General features: G+C 43.7%; 1 protein-coding gene and 1 long non-coding RNA gene across 5 annotated transcripts in view; both read right to left on the reverse strand.

Moving 5' to 3' along the window:
• Window positions 1-7572, reverse strand: part of LOC147200703 (uncharacterized) — a 48799-nt gene extending 41227 nt beyond the window's left edge. For 2 of the 4 annotated variants that reach the window (XR_015101926.1, XM_086121142.1), the window contains exon 1: window positions 7480-7569. The gene's annotated coding sequence lies outside the window, so the exon portion shown is untranslated. Of the gene's footprint in view, window positions 1-7479 lie in introns of all 4 variants that reach the window. The other 2 variants (XM_086121144.1, XM_086121143.1) reach the window with 2 other exon arrangements.
• Window positions 7573-9580: 2008 nt separating this feature from the next.
• LOC147200704 (uncharacterized) lies at window positions 9581-11979 on the reverse strand. The gene is made up of 2 exons (XR_015101831.1): window positions 11861-11979; window positions 9581-9952 (listed from the first exon to the last, which is right to left on the reverse strand). It is a non-coding gene; the product is annotated as an uncharacterized LOC147200704 (long non-coding RNA).
• Window positions 11980-18114: the final 6135 nt, after the last annotated feature.

Consider the following 18114-nt stretch of genomic DNA (forward strand, 5'->3'; position numbering starts at 1 on the left):
TTCATTTCGTGTACAATTCACCGATGGCACTCGGAGGGCCGAGAGCAGCAATTTAAAACAGTACGTGTGAGCTACGATAGTTAAAAAGCTACAAAAGTGCATCGCAGGCCTCCGCATCAGGTCTCCAATGAAGGGAGTCAGAGATTTCCTTTTCAAAAACTCATCAACTCTTGTGTTTGCTTTGTTTTTCTGTTTCGTTCATCTTCGAGGCCGTTATGGCTGTTGCTCAACATGGCATACACGTAAAATGAGTGCGTATGCGTGCGTGGTAACGGGTCGATCGCGGGAGGTTGGTTAATCGAAAAGCAGATCTTTGGTCAAAAATGTTTGGGCACCCCTGGACTAGATGGTCTATATTCCAAAATACCGTGACTCTAGAGATTTTCTTTTGTGAATGGGGTGAATCGACTTTTGAGAAGTGGAGTTTAGCACCAGGTGACTTTGTGGAATTGATTCATTGATCAGTTTAAATCTTTAAATATTAATCACTACTTCAAGATGGCGCCTTAGCTGTCAGGCGTATTTAAGAGCTCTTCAAGAGATTTGCTTTTTTATTTTTGCTGTTTTATCATATAGCATTTACTGTCCTTTGTGTGGACCCTTTGTAGATTGTTGTCAGCGTTTTGGTCATTGCATTCGTCAAGGCAGAAGCATCTGTGCTTGATGGTTTCGCTTTCTTGGCAGCACGCGTTTATCAGCACTGATGGGGAGAATGTCGGCGCTATTTGACTGTCGCACTTGTGTTTTTTTGCGCCCGTTATGGGCAACAATTTTCACAGCCTAGTTTTGTTCACCTGAGATGTCGGCGCTTGTTGGACAGTCTGAGTTGGTGCGACTGTTGGAGCAGAGGATGAGGAGAGAGGAGTCTCGGCACGGAGCACCGATGCGTATTTGGAAATGAGAGTTGCCACTTGGAATTCAAGCCAATATAAAATTGACAGAAGTGAACGAATTTCTTTTATCATCAATGGACGTAACAGCTTCTTGTTTACTTTCAAACTTAGCTTGTAGCCATGTGGGACGTCATGCCCGTCTTGAGCATGACATCATTGATGAGGGGAGACTTTGATTCTCTCCTCTTTCATCTATAACCACATCATACAACAACATATGCAGGGGATAGTTGTTACGATTGTATGACTGACCATATTTTGTGTTCAGTTGTAGTATTTTGTTAATTTACGTTAAATGTTCTGTAAAGTGCTTTGTTACAGCTGCAGCTGTCGTGAAAGCGCTACATAAATAAAGACGTATTATGTTGTATTTTATTAATGCTGTAAGTGGAATTTTTTTATTTTACAATTGGCTTTGTCTATTTAAGACAGAATATTAAACTATTTTGCATCGCTAGTTGGTGCTGCACCATTAATATCTGATAAAATTGATTTTGTTTAGTTGGTTTGAACCATTGTTGCACGAGACTTGCTGCCATACATTTTATTTAAAAGTATCAGGCTGGCATATACTTACAGTATAATAAAAAATAAAAATAAAACAATCACACAACCTTTATTAAGGTTGGGAATTGAAAATCGGTTCCAAATCAGAACTGGTTCCAACTTCAAGGTTCAACACTATTGGTCGTCAAGTGGCCAGTTTGCCGCTGTATCAGGGCACCATCTACCTTCTGATGCCGTAGTGTGAACAAATTCATAAGCCGTCGAAAATTGCCCAAAAGTGCATTTTCAGTTTTGAGCTCCAGGGTTTTTAATCACCAAAACAGGATGTTGTGAAGATGGGGAGAGAAAAAAAAAAAGACGACTGAATCATAGTGCACAAAGCGGGTTAGCCTCATGTCACCATCTTTAGCCAGTCCATTAGCCACTAGACATTCACAGCTGCTGTAACAGAATTACAGAATGGTGGCGAGGAACAAGGGCAACGACATTGGGTGAAGCCTCACCATTTATGTCCAACAATGCGGCGTCAACAACTGAGCGCAAACAAGAACTTTGTTCATTATAGAAGTTGGACGACAGTGTACACCAACATCATGACACTTTACATTGTGTCATTACTATCATAACACTTGTCGGAGTACGATAAGCATTTGTTTTTATTCGTTTCAAAGCTGGTCTTTTGAAATACGTCTTTCAAAATGGTCACTATAAGGTTTGAGAACCGCTGCCGTTATATATTCATCCATCCTGCTTTAGCCTCACAAGGGTCGCGAGGGGTGCTGGAGCCTATGCCAGCTGTCTTTGGGCAGTAAGCAGGGTACACCCTGAACTGATTGCCAGCCAACCGCAGGGCACACAGAGAGAAACAACCATCCACAGTCAAGAGCGGTGCCCAACCAATCAATCGCGATGAAGAGAAGCCTGTGAACTGGTCCCAGGCTCCAGGGGGTCAAGGGGAAAATCGATTTTTTTTTAAAATGTGGGTCCGTGTTATTAATATTTTATATTTTTGTGTTAGTGCACCCTGCACCCTAAGCATCCTCTCAGTTTCAGTTTCACCCAAAAGTATTGAAAAAAATAAAATAATCTAACAAAGCAGGTCACCTTTAACCTATGGCGGCACGTGACCTGCATCACCGGAAGTTGTTAGCGGTCAGCAGTCTGCACTTGCAGCTTGCGATTAGAGCTGATGCCATTCGTCTTTTTTTATTGTTATTATTCTCATTTAAAATGTTTGTCATGTGTAATTCACTGATGGCACTGGCAATTAATGGGAATTTGGAGAGCCGGGAGAAGCGTTTTAAAACGGTACACGTGAGCTACGATAGTGACGACGTTGCATTGAAGACGCTGCCAAAGTGCATCCCATGCCGCCGGGTCAGGTCTCGACTAAGGTAGGCACCGATTCCTTGTCACAAACTCACAAGCTCTTGTAACTACTTTATTTTTCTGTTTCGTTCGTGTTCTGGCATGTTATGGCTGTTGCTCATCATGGCGGGTGCATGTGTGCATGCACGTGCGGTAGCGGGAGGTCGGTTGATTTGGCTTTCCTCCTCGCGAGTGTACCCAGGCTCAATCTGAAAAGGCAACATGGGTCCTCGTTCCCATGGGCTCACCACTTGTGGGAGGGGCCAAAGGGGTCGGGTGCCCCTGCGAGGTCCGCGGCGGCAAAAGACAAGGACTTAGGTCTGATTGCCTGCTACTAGCTCTAAGAACATGGAATGTCAAAGCCAAGTCAACTTTATTGTCAAATGTGCTTCATGTGCAACATACAGCACAGATGAAATTTCATTCCTCTCAACCACAGGAGAGAGAGGAGCCGCTGCGGGTGCTCGCACCACCATCAAAAGAACAGTTCACATAAAATGACAAAATAATACAACACAACACATAAGACACAGACAATCTCAACCACTTTTTCTGCATACACTTTGTGCTTTAAAGCAGTTGTAGTTGAAAGAGGAGCGGATAAGTGTCCTTTCACCAGTGGATCAAAGAAGTCGTGCTGAAAATGTGCACACATCTGCTACAAGCTAAGTTTGAAAGCAACAAGAAGCTGTAGCGTCCATTGTCCATGTCATCTCTCTGACAGGGAAGGATTCTGAGCTCGTGTACGAGGGAGAGACGTTTTGACTGGATAGTCGGTCTTACCTCCATGCACAGCTTGGGCTCTGGTCCTCTCAAGAGGGGTTGGACACTGTTCCACTCTGGAGTTGCCCAAGGTGAGAGAGGCGCCATGCATGTGTGGGCATATTTATCACCCCCCGGCTTGGTGCCTGGACATTGGGGTTCACTACGGTGGACAATAGGATAGCCTCCCTCCACCTTTGAGTCCTGAATGTTGTTTGTGCCTATGCACCCAACAGCAGTTCAGGCTACCCACCCTTTTTGGAGTCCTTTGAGGGTGTGCTCGAGAGCGCAGCTCCTGGGGACTCCATCGTTCTGCTGGGGGACTTCAAAGCTCACATGGGCAATGACAGTCAGACCTGAATGGGCATGATTGGAAGGAACACCTCCCCACCTGTCTCTAATCTGAACCCGAGTGGTGATCTGTTGCTGGACTTCTGCGCTCGTTACGGATTGTCCATCACGAACACCATGTTCAAGCATAAAGGTGTCCATTTGCGCCACTTGGCACCAGGAGACCATAGGCCGCAGCTCAATGATCGACTTTGGAGTCGTGTCAATGGATTTGCGGCCGTATATTTTCGACACTCAGGCGGAGCTGTCAACTGAGCGACACCTGGTGGTGTGTTGGCTCCGAAGGTGCCGTTCCGCTCTGGCAGACCCTAAAGGAATTGTGAGGGCTTGCTGGGGATGCCTGACAGAAGCCCCAGTCAGAAAGAGTATAAACTCCCACCTCCGGCAGAACTTGTCATACCTTCAGCTGCAATTGTTAACACAGTATATAGAAGGAAAAAAAACTAAACTAAGTAGAAAACTATTGTCAGAGCATAACCAATCCAAGACAATCATCAGCATTATTTGTGTTAATCTTGATGTTTGAGATATGATCAACTCAATGCATTTGCTCTCTTGATACAGCTGAAAACAGAATCGGTAAAGACTCCAATAATAAATCCATGGATACAGGATTTCATTTTGATTTAATGGCAAACTAAACTGAAAACCTGTCAAGGAATCCTAACTCTGAATTCTGACTTGAAATTTGAGCCCTGCACACAGTGATAATTTTACAGTTTGAGCCCTGCGAGTCCCAGGGACTCACTGATCAGAAAAGTATGAGTCCCATTATGCATTTAGAGAGTCCCAAATTTCACATTTTGAAATGGTCTACTTATTCAATTGCATACGATAATAACACAAACAACAACAATATACATTGATAATGGGTATATTTCTTATCAACAAATGCTGCAAAAATTTAAATAATTCATGCATACAAGATTGTTATCGCAAAAAACTATCCAACTTTAGCTCCTTCCTCTGTGATGTCTCCGCAATAAACTTTCGCAACACTTGTTGGCAACACTTGTTTTAACGTTACACAACTTGGATATCGTCTGCTTTCCACGCAGTGAAGGCCGATCTCGCCATTCTCGTCTCGCGAGAACGGAAATCTCGCCACGCGAGAGCAAAACAACAATGACGGCGATTATCAAACTGCGGTCGTTGACTGAGAAATTTCCTTGCGCCCCAAAAACGCACATTATAAGTGTCCTTGAGTGTTTTGAAAGGCGCTTATAAATAAAATGTATTATTATTATTTGGAACTGTGCGTCTGGCGGGAAAATTATGCATCTAGGACACGGGACGCAGAGGTAACGAGATGGCTGTGCGTGCATGTGTATATATATATACACACACACACACACACACATATATATGGCGGCCCGGGAGTCCAGTGGTTAGCATGTCGACTTCACAGTGCAGAGGTACCGGGTTCAATTCCTGCTCCGGCCTCCCTGTGTGGAGTTTGCATGTTCTCCCTGGGCCTGCGTGGGTTTTCTCCGGGTACTCCGGTTTCCTCCCACATTCCAAACACATGCATGGCAGGCTGATTGAACACGCTAAATTGTCCCTAGGTGTGAGTGTGAGTGCGCATGGTTGTTCGTCTCTGTGTGCCCTGCGATTGGCTGGCAACCGGTTCAGGATGTCCCCCGCCTACTGCCCGAAGATGGCTAGGATAGGCTCCAGCACCCCCCGCGACCCTAGTGAGGATCAAGCGGTTCGGAAAATGGATGGATGGATATACATACACACACACACACACACACACACACACAACAAACATACATATATACAAGGTAACAACAAACACATTAGTACCACTGAATGAATTTATGTGAAGACAAATTTTGATGGACCAGCATAGAAACAAATGATTGAAAATATCACTCACAATTAGGTACACTTTATCAAGACCGGTCAAATGCCGTAATCTGACAGGATAATTTAATATTGAATGTTACGACAGTAACAACAAGAAGCCATCAAGTTCATTGGTTTTGATTCACATTGGCATACAACTGTAATGATAATCAAAATTCTCATTAACATACAGTTGCCTTCTGTGCATCATTGGACATAATAATATGGCAGTTAAGTGTCCCTTTTTATCGCTGGCCCTTGTGGTTCTGTTCCGAGCTCCCGTTGCCACCGGTACGAATCAATCAAGGCTTGCGAGTCCACCACCAAAATAAGGCGTGTTTTGGGGCAAAGCCAATGTATGTCCTTGAGCGATTCCACAATGCAACCACAGATTGCACATTATATCCTATCAAAAGACAGACTCCACAATCTAACACCAAACTGAACATTATGTACCATCAACAGAGAGACATGGGAAATGGCTGCACATTTTCACTTCCCATTCAATCTCTATGGCTTTGCAGGACTTGGGAGGCGTAGGTGTGGCACTTCACAAAAATCACTGTGCCAGTCTTGTACTTCAAGAAGACTTGAGATCTTATTTGTTGCCTTAAGTGTAAAGACTGTGAATACTTACATATGATATTTTGGCTTGTGTTTTTTTTTGGGTTAAAAAAATATAAATATAAAATTGAGAGACAGAGAATTGATTTTTCTTCAGCTTGTCGACACATTGACATTGTGTGAAGTTGTGTTATATGTTTTTTTTTTTCCCAGTGTGGGGTTCAATTGGTTTTCGGTAATGAAAGTGTCCCTGCACTTAAAACAGAAAAAGGTGCCTTGGAAAACTTTTGTTGTTAAATGGTCCACTATGTGTCAACTTGAATTGAAAGCAGGTGAATACTTATGTGACACAAGAACACTGCATAATTTACACAGATCAGTACTTAAAAGATAAGGTGATAAAAAGATGAATTAAACTTACCAATATAAAGACACCATTGTTATATCTTATGTTTTGAAAGTTACCATTCAAAACAAAAATTGAAAGGTATAACACAAATAAAATATCTAAAATTGATTTAACTTGTCTTCATTGGGTTGTGGATGTACTTAAGCCTATCACTGCTGACTTTGGGCACTCTAGATTGGTCGCCAGTTAATCGCAGGGCACATACAGATAATAACACACGCTTATATTCATACTTCCAGGTAATGGAGAGCTTTTGATTCACCCAGTTTTTATAAACGTGTGTATATTTTTGTTTGTTCGTAATTTAGTTTTGAATCCACAAAGGAGGATAAGACATATCAATCCTGTCGAATAAGTGGCAGACGTGGTAATTAGTGGTCCACCATGCTGCCTCATGGACACCAATTACATGCGCTTTAAAATTAGCCGATTATGCAGCAACAATTGATTGGTAAATATAGGAATACTGTGTATGCCCAAAGTGATGCTGAATTTACACGAGTCTTAACGCACATGACCGTCGCTTCATCCACCCGCTACGTTAACACAACGATGGAATGCACACATAAAACCGAAACGCGATAAAGTGGAGGTAAAAAAAGGGGAGCCGGGTCACATCACAAAGCGGCCATTTTAAAATGAGAACTTGGTGGGAAGGGCTTTAAATCAAAATACGCAATCGCTTCAGAGGTATTTTAAACACACTTGGCACATTTTGAGTATCCACAAGTATACTTTTTCACGTTGAATGATGTCATAGACGGGAGACGTTACCGATTGCAAAATAGCCAGGCATATAACTGCATCTTGATCTTCGTTCTCTGGTCTTCCAATTCCTGTTTTTTGCACTACGCCTTCTTTTCTTCTTCGTCGTCGTCGTCGTCTTCTTCGTCGTCTTCTTCTTCTTCGTCTTCTTCTTCTTCTTCTTCTTCTTCTTCTTCTGTTTTATGGTGGTTGCCAAGCAACTTTCATAACATTACCCCCATCTACTGGTAAGTAGTGTGAACCAGGTATGCCGAAACTCGCCCACACACGCGTGCAACGAACGTTCGCGCGCACACACACACTCACACACACACACACACGCACACACACGCACACTCGCACGCGCGCACACACACACACACGCACACACGCATGCACACAAACAACCCTTCTTCAAGATTCTTACTTTCTCCCATCCAAACCTGCCTTACAAACCGATAAAGTCGGCAGCTTTCCCTATTTTTCAATATTTGTCCTAGATCCTGTTTCAATTTCCTTTTGTCCAACAGATTCATCATTTGTATCTTTTCTCTGTCATATTTTTTGCAATGCATAATGTCATGGGCTGATGTCTCCTTTACTGGGGGATATGGGCAGGGTGGGTATTGTTTTTTTTTTATTGTTATTAATAATTTCTGGAACATTGAACATACACTCAGAGGATAATACAAATTTGGTGACAATATGTGATGTAAAAGAGGCATATAGATCAAATAAGCCAATAAACAAAGAGGAGTATTAGGGAAATACTTGTCATTTCTATTAAACACACACACACACAAACCTCTGCTCAGCCAGATTTATTGTACACCAACATGATAATGAGAGAAATTGACTCCTCCGGTAAAAAGACCACAGGCCAGTCATGTTCAACAATGAATATTGTGTGCACTGTCCCATACACACAAACTCTCAGTTCAACCAAGTCCACAAACAAAAATATAATAATGTTTTTCTCTTACTATGCATGTTGCTTCGCGCCTTAGTGCAGGGACTTCTGGCATTCCTTCTCTTGAACCATGCTGTTCAATTCTGGCTCTTATTCCGTTGTTGCCACTCGAAGCAGGCACTGTCTGCATGCAAGCTGCAGCGGTTACTTAGTACTTCGATCAGCTTGCCACATAGGGTAAACTTTTTTGACCAAAGATCGACTTTTGAAGCGACCAACCTCCTGCGATCGACCCGATCGCGCATTTGCAAGCATATACACACCATACCTGTCAACTCATACGGTTTAGGCATAGTTCATACGGATTTTGTGGTGAATCTTACTATATGGCCGTATCGCACAAATCATACGGATTCTGACAATTTCCGTTTCCCCCCCCCCCCCAACAGGTAGTTCAGTTTGCTTTTGCCCCGAATGGTGCTAGTCTACTCGAATGCTTTCATTTCCAAAGTAAATATGAATGGATGCTGTAACTTCGAGCCGATGGGTCAGCATTTGGAGTTGGTGAAAAAAGTAACGCAGGAATACAACTCTGAACACAGTAATGCCACTAAGTAGAATGATGATTAAACATTAACCAGACATTGTATTATGGAGATCTACAATAAATATCATTGAAAATTTCGTGGGGGGGGGGGGGGGGGGGGCTTGCCGTTATTTTGACATATAAAATCCTTTGGTATGTTATAAGGATTTTTTGCTCTTTATAAGGATTTTTTTGGTAGTTTATACAGGTATGACACACGCACGCACGCAGGCGCCCAACGATGCACATGCGCGCATATGCACACACGCACGCCATGATGAGCAACAGCCAGAATGCCCCCTCAGATGAAACACTGAAACACGCAGATACTCAGATTTTTATTTTCCCTCATTTCCTTCTCCCACCCATTGTGGTCCACTTGGGACCAGTCCGCTGGCTTAGTTTGAGATTGCGCTGACAGTGGTGACGTCATTCAAGCGTGTATTATTCAGCAGTGCTGTATTGTGTTATATTCAAGAGGAGCCGTTCTTACTGACGGGATGGCAAATACATACAGTACAAGGTAAAATTAAGTCCACCATGAGTAGCGTGTTGTCGTTTTGTTTACAGGTCCTTCTACTGTGCAAAAATTGCTGTTCCTCTATGAATGAAAAAGTTATTAATGACAAACAAAATTTCAAATCTTTTTATATTTATTTTTTCACATTTTAAATATATTGTTGGCGGCCCGGTAGTCCAGTGGTTAGCACGTCAGCTTCACAGTGCAGAGGTACCAGGTTCAATTCCAGCTCCGGCCTCCCTGTGTGGAGTTTGCATGTTCTCCCCGGGCCTGCGTGGGTTTTCTCCGGGTGCTCCGGTTTCCTCCCACATTCCAAAAAACATGCATGGCAGGCTGATTGGACGCTCTAAATTGTCCCTAGGTGTGAGTGTGAGTGCGCATGGTTGTTCGTCTCTGTGTGCCCTGCGATTGGCTGGCAACCGGTTCAGGATGTCCCCCGCCTACTGCCCGAAGATGGCTAGGATAGGCTCCAGCACCCCCCGCGACCCTAGTGAGGATCAAGCGGTTCGGAAAATGGATGGATGGATATACATACACACACACACACACACACACACACACAAACAAACATACATATATACAAGGTAACAACAAACACATTAGTACCACTGAATGAATTTATGTGAAGACAAATTTTGATGGACCAGCATAGAAACAAATGATTGAAAATATCACTCACAATTAGGTACACTTTATCAAGACCGGTCAAATGCCGTAATCTGACAGGATAATTTAATATTGAATGTTACGACAGTAACAACAAGAAGCCATCAAGTTCATTGGTTTTGATTCACATTGGCATACAACTGTAATGATAATCAAAATTCTCATTAACATACAGTTGCCTTCTGTGCATCATTGGACATAATAATATGGCAGTTAAGTGTCCCTTTTTATCGCTGGCCCTTGTGGTTCTGTTCCGAGCTCCCGTTGCCACCGGTACGAATCAATCAAGGCTTGCGAGTCCACCACCAAAATAAGGCGTGTTTTGGGGCAAAGCCAATGTATGTCCTTGAGCGATTCCACAATGCAACCACAGATTGCACATTATATCCTATCAAAAGACAGACTCCACAATCTAACACCAAACTGAACATTATGTACCATCAACAGAGAGACATGGGAAATGGCTGCACATTTTCACTTCCCATTCAATCTCTATGGCTTTGCAGGACTTGGGAGGCGTAGGTGTGGCACTTCACAAAAATCACTGTGCCAGTCTTGTACTTCAAGAAGACTTGAGATCTTATTTGTTGCCTTAAGTGTAAAGACTGTGAATACTTACATATGATATTTTGGCTTGTGTTTTTTTTTGGGTTAAAAAAATATAAATATAAAATTGAGAGACAGAGAATTGATTTTTCTTCAGCTTGTCGACACATTGACATTGTGTGAAGTTGTGTTATATGTTTTTTTTTTTCCCAGTGTGGGGTTCAATTGGTTTTCGGTAATGAAAGTGTCCCTGCACTTAAAACAGAAAAAGGTGCCTTGGAAAACTTTTGTTGTTAAATGGTCCACTATGTGTCAACTTGAATTGAAAGCAGGTGAATACTTATGTGACACAAGAACACTGCATAATTTACACAGATCAGTACTTAAAAGATAAGGTGATAAAAAGATGAATTAAACTTACCAATATAAAGACACCATTGTTATATCTTATGTTTTGAAAGTTACCATTCAAAACAAAAATTGAAAGGTATAACACAAATAAAATATCTAAAATTGATTTAACTTGTCTTCATTGGGTTGTGGATGTACTTAAGCCTATCACTGCTGACTTTGGGCACTCTAGATTGGTCGCCAGTTAATCGCAGGGCACATACAGATAATAACACACGCTTATATTCATACTTCCAGGTAATGGAGAGCTTTTGATTCACCCAGTTTTTATAAACGTGTGTATATTTTTGTTTGTTCGTAATTTAGTTTTGAATCCACAAAGGAGGATAAGACATATCAATCCTGTCGAATAAGTGGCAGACGTGGTAATTAGTGGTCCACCATGCTGCCTCATGGACACCAATTACATGCGCTTTAAAATTAGCCGATTATGCAGCAACAATTGATTGGTAAATATAGGAATACTGTGTATGCCCAAAGTGATGCTGAATTTACACGAGTCTTAACGCACATGACCGTCGCTTCATCCACCCGCTACGTTAACACAACGATGGAATGCACACATAAAACCGAAACGCGATAAAGTGGAGGTAAAAAAAGGGGAGCCGGGTCACATCACAAAGCGGCCATTTTAAAATGAGAACTTGGTGGGAAGGGCTTTAAATCAAAATACGCAATCGCTTCAGAGGTATTTTAAACACACTTGGCACATTTTGAGTATCCACAAGTATACTTTTTCACGTTGAATGATGTCATAGACGGGAGACGTTACCGATTGCAAAATAGCCAGGCATATAACTGCATCTTGATCTTCGTTCTCTGGTCTTCCAATTCCTGTTTTTTGCACTACGCCTTCTTTTCTTCTTCGTCGTCGTCGTCGTCTTCTTCGTCGTCTTCTTCTTCTTCGTCTTCTTCTTCTTCTTCTTCTTCTTCTTCTTCTGTTTTATGGTGGTTGCCAAGCAACTTTCATAACATTACCCCCATCTACTGGTAAGTAGTGTGAACCAGGTATGCCGAAACTCGCCCACACACGCGTGCAACGAACGTTCGCGCGCACACACACACTCACACACACACACACACGCACACACACGCACACTCGCACGCGCGCACACACACACACACGCACACACGCATGCACACAAACAACCCTTCTTCAAGATTCTTACTTTCTCCCATCCAAACCTGCCTTACAAACCGATAAAGTCGGCAGCTTTCCCTATTTTTCAATATTTGTCCTAGATCCTGTTTCAATTTCCTTTTGTCCAACAGATTCATCATTTGTATCTTTTCTCTGTCATATTTTTTGCAATGCATAATGTCATGGGCTGATGTCTCCTTTACTGGGGGATATGGGCAGGGTGGGTATTGTTTTTTTTTTATTGTTATTAATAATTTCTGGAACATTGAACATACACTCAGAGGATAATACAAATTTGGTGACAATATGTGATGTAAAAGAGGCATATAGATCAAATAAGCCAATAAACAAAGAGGAGTATTAGGGAAATACTTGTCATTTCTATTAAACACACACACACACAAACCTCTGCTCAGCCAGATTTATTGTACACCAACATGATAATGAGAGAAATTGACTCCTCCGGTAAAAAGACCACAGGCCAGTCATGTTCAACAATGAATATTGTGTGCACTGTCCCATACACACAAACTCTCAGTTCAACCAAGTCCACAAACAAAAATATAATAATGTTTTTCTCTTACTATGCATGTTGCTTCGCGCCTTAGTGCAGGGACTTCTGGCATTCCTTCTCTTGAACCATGCTGTTCAATTCTGGCTCTTATTCCGTTGTTGCCACTCGAAGCAGGCACTGTCTGCATGCAAGCTGCAGCGGTTACTTAGTACTTCGATCAGCTTGCCACATAGGGTAAACTTTTTTGACCAAAGATCGACTTTTGAAGCGACCAACCTCCTGCGATCGACCCGATCGCGCATTTGCAAGCATATACACACCATACCTGTCAACTCATACGGTTTAGGCATAGTTCATACGGATTTTGTGGTGAATCTTACTATATGGCCGTATCGCACAAATCATACGGATTCTGACAATTTCCGTTTCCCCCCCCCCCCCAACAGGTAGTTCAGTTTGCTTTTGCCCCGAATGGTGCTAGTCTACTCGAATGCTTTCATTTCCAAAGTAAATATGAATGGATGCTGTAACTTCGAGCCGATGGGTCAGCATTTGGAGTTGGTGAAAAAAGTAACGCAGGAATACAACTCTGAACACAGTAATGCCACTAAGTAGAATGATGATTAAACATTAACCAGACATTGTATTATGGAGATCTACAATAAATATCATTGAAAATTTCGTGGGGGGGGGGGGGGGGGCTTGCCGTTATTTTGACATATAAAATCCTTTGGTATGTTATAAGGATTTTTTGCTCTTTATAAGGATTTTTTTGGTAGTTTATACAGGTATGACACACGCACGCACGCAGGCGCCCAACGATGCACATGCGCGCATATGCACACACGCACGCCATGATGAGCAACAGCCAGAATGCCCCCTCAGATGAAACACTGAAACACGCAGATACTCAGATTTTTATTTTCCCTCATTTCCTTCTCCCACCCATTGTGGTCCACTTGGGACCAGTCCGCTGGCTTAGTTTGAGATTGCGCTGACAGTGGTGACGTCATTCAAGCGTGTATTATTCAGCAGTGCTGTATTGTGTTATATTCAAGAGGAGCCGTTCTTACTGACGGGATGGCAAATACATACAGTACAAGGTAAAATTAAGTCCACCATGAGTAGCGTGTTGTCGTTTTGTTTACAGGTCCTTCTACTGTGCAAAAATTGCTGTTCCTCTATGAATGAAAAAGTTATTAATGACAAACAAAATTTCAAATCTTTTTATATTTATTTTTTCACATTTTAAATATATTGTTGGCGGCCCGGTAGTCCAGTGGTTAGCACGTCAGCTTCACAGTGCAGAGGTACCAGGTTCAATTCCAGCTCCGGCCTCCCTGTGTGGAGTTTGCATGTTCTCCCCGGGCCTGCGTGGGTTTTCTCCGGGTGCTCCGGTTTCCTCCCACATTCCAAAAAACATGCATGGCAGGCTGATTGGACGCTCTAAATTGTCCCTAGGTGTGAGTGTGGGCGTGAATGGTTGTTCGTCTCTGTGTGCCCTGCGATTGGCTGGCAACTGATTCAGGGTGTCCCCGCCTACTGCCCGAAGACGGCTGGGATAGGCTCCAGCACCCCCCGCGACCCTAGTGAGGATCAAGCGGTTCGGAAAATGGATGGATGGATGGATGGATGGACACTAGAGGTCACCTAAGGGTACTGAATAAAGCTCTGGGTAGTGAACCATTTTGACAGAGTGGTTCAAAAAAGGTCCAGAGCTTCAAAAGGTCTCATTTTGCCATCACTACTTACAAAACTTGGAACTAAGGGAACAAGAATGACTATGGCGAGAGCGAGAGCCAGATGTCTAGAAAACAAACACTTGAGCAAGAACAGGATGAGGACAGCTATCTGTTGAATTGTATGCATTTTTAAAATAAATGTCATGATAAAATTGCTCTTGCTTGGCTCTCGACGAAGGCGGATGCTTTTTTGCTCTGCTCCTGTCCCCTCCCCCACACATCCCTGCTCACCAGTCTATGTGCTGTCCTTGTCTGACTATCCTAGCCTCCTGTCATATTTTCATCCTAAAAACAAACATGGAATTGGTTGGCTGGTCTCTCGATGCCATCGACAAAATTTTATCGACGAGAAGAGCAGGCAGTGGGGAGCCGTATTTTCACGACCATTCGGCGCACCGTATGGTTAGGCGCAGTCTCATTATTGGGTGCCATTTCTGTATTTTACACATAGACAAAACGCACTGTATTATTGGGCGCAGTTTTACAGTGGTAAAACATACGCCAGCTTAAACATACGGCATGCATGCGCGCACGCTAGCACGTTAGCTTGAAGCATACGGTAGCATGCCAAGACATACGGATACACGCTAAAACACGTTTTTAAAAAGCCAACGAAATCAGAACTGAGTTCGGGTGTATATTATTTACAAGGTACTCACATTTTTCGCTCAATCATCACTCGGAAAGCCATCAAAGTCCTCATCTTCTGTATCCGAATTGAACAATTGTGCAAGTACCGGTAATCCATCCAAACCGCCGGGTTCCCTCTCGTTGTCAGAGTCACTCTCGTTGTCATGTGGCTCCACAGAAATTATGCCGGCTTTGCCAAAAGCTCGAACAACGGTACTAGGAGACACGTTCGTCCAAGCAGCCACAATCCATTCACAGATTGTGGCGTAACTAGCCCGGCGCTGCCTCCCACTCTTCGTGAAGCTGTGTTTGCCATCGATCATCCAATTTTCCCATGCCGCTCGCAACTTCACTTTGAACGCCCGGTTGATGCCGATGTCCAGCGGTTGGAGTTCTTTCGTCAAGCCTCCGGGAATGACGGCAAGCTCGGAGTTCATCTGCTTGACTTGTTTTTTCACCGCTTCTGTGAGATGGGCACGCATGGAGTCGCAAATCAAGAGTGACGGCGAGGCATGGAAAAAGCCATCCGGTCTCTTAGCATACACCTCACTTAGCCACTCTCTCATCTTCTCCTCGTCCATCCAGCCCTTTTGGTTTGCTTTCACGATGACGCCGGCTGGAAACTTTTCTTTCGGCAGCGTCTTTCGCTTAAAAATCACCATAGGTGGCAGTTTCTGTCCGTTGGCATGACAACCAAGAACGACAGTAAAAGCAGACTTCTCGTGCCCCGTTGTGCGTATCGCAACCGTGCTGGTCCTCTTCTTCTCCACCGTGTGGTTCACCGGGATGTCGAAAGTCAGCGGGACCTCGTCCATGTTGGTTATGTGGTTAGGCTGGATGCGTTTGTCGACAATCTTCTTACTGCAGTAGGTGCGGAAAACGGCCAGCTTTTCTTTGTAGTCCGCTGGAAGTTGCTGAGCCACGGTCGTCTTCACTCTCACGGATAGATGGTGCCGTTTCATAAAGCGAAAGCACCAAGACGGACCTCCTTGAAAATGTTCAATTTTCAATTCTTCGGCTAACGTTTTCGCCCTTAGTCGAATGGTGACCGTGGAGACGCTTCTGCCGGCTGCTCTTTGATCAAGAATCCACCGCTCCAGTTGGTCTTCCAACTCGGGCCACCTCGCCTTCTTTCCACGGAAACTCAGCTTTGTCTTTTTGACTTGGCGAAGCTCGTTCTCCTGCTTCCTCCATTTGCGAACCATGGATTCGTTGACCTTAAATTCTCTGGCGGCTGCTCGATTCCCATGTTTCTCTGCATAACCGATGGCTTGGAGTTTGAACTGAGCTTCGTAGGCGTGTCTCTTTGTGGAATTCATTTTCGGGGGTTCTTGGAAACCAAAACCGAAGTTGTTTTGCAATAATGCACATACTCACACTTTATACAGGTGCTGGTACCTGCTAGAGGCGTGCCTTTAGCGTCCACTTACACGCCCGCCCTTCACTGATTGGCCGCCCTCTTCGCCTGTCGTCACTCACTTCCGCCTTTTCTCTATATAAACAGCGTGTCGGCCCTCAGCCAGGATTTGGAACTCAGCGCATAGACAAGACGCTCCGCATCATAAGGCGTCCTGTCCATTTTGGAGAAAATTTTAGACTTTTAATGGCGCCTTATAGTCGTGAAAATACGGTACTTGCCCCTCGGGGACATTTGCTGCTGGGTACACCCTTGATCCCTGGAGGAAGTGGAGAATGGTGTGCCTGTCAACACTGTCCGTTGAGGATGTGGAAGACATCTACATTATCGGCCTTCTGATAACAGGTATGCTGCTGTTTGGTGTTAGCAGTTTCCTGATCTATCGCAAAATTCAACCGACGGGAGCGGCTTTATTGGAAGTGAAGAAGCTGCCGGTCTTTAAGGATGGCATAATGTGGATGTCCAACACTCAGACTCAAGCGGTGACTGAGCTCAACCGCAAAACGGATGTGGTTTTGGACAACAACTTGGAGAAGTTGGAATCCGCGCTCAGAAATTGAAAGAAATCGCGGACTTGGCTGATCGACACAGGCCACGGACTCAAGGCTGTCTGGAATTGTTGGCAGCTTGTCACCAAAACAACATCTGCTATCTCGACCTTTCCCCTGGATGAAAGTACGCATGGAAGCTAGTGCCCTACCATCACCCCCTCCTTCTCGGCCATAGACTGATAAGCCAGGACTTTCTCCATGAGAAGACCTTGACGTAGCAGTTGCGGCCTGACACGCACACACAACCAGACAATCACAGGCGCATCCACACCCCTGTATCACCGCCTTCATTGTTCATGTCTTGTGACTTGTTGTAACTGTCATACGCTTGATTACGTGCTAGAGTCTTTTTTCCTGGACTCAAATTATCCTCAGATGAGGATATTCAAGCGTGGTTTTTTTTCTCCCCCTCTCCCTCCCTTGTGGTTTCTTTCTGACTTCCGGGTTGAGTGAGCGCTGGCGGGTTTGGCTGCCGCTGCTCAACCCGCATTGTGTTTTATTGTTTTTGTTCTTGATTGTAAAGTGTGCTTGGGTATTTTGAAAGGCGCTTATAAATAAGATGTATTATTATTATTAATAATATATTACATATATATATATATAATTAATTTTTAATGATAAAATTAATGATATTAATTTCTGAGAAGATACTGATCACATTTGCGATTTCTCAAAAAAAAAATCAACCAGCCATAATCTATTATAAATATTTGCCAGTGTTCACATTTTACAATGATCACTTCTTTCATATTCTTGGAGAGTCACAGTGTCTTCTCACTGGTGAGCTATTTTTGGACTATGCCAGCGGACTACTCATTTAGCCCTTGAGGGCTCCCTGGTGTCCACGGGCACCATATTGGTGGCCCCTGGTCGAGAGTTTCATCATCATTGTAGCTGTCATGATTCGGTTTAGGGACCAACAGGTGGCACTGTAGGGCTCGCCCGGCAGCTGCACACCTGTTGGCCATTTGGTAATTAGTCGTATAAAAGGACTCCTGCCCGAACACTCGGTATCGGGTCATTGTTGCTTC

The sequence above is a fragment of the Hippocampus guttulatus genome, chromosome 9 (genome assembly GCF_054856545.1).
Source record: "Hippocampus guttulatus isolate MCC_2025c chromosome 9, RoL_Hgut_1.0, whole genome shotgun sequence".
NCBI classification, from domain to species: domain Eukaryota; kingdom Metazoa; phylum Chordata; class Actinopteri; order Syngnathiformes; family Syngnathidae; genus Hippocampus; species Hippocampus guttulatus.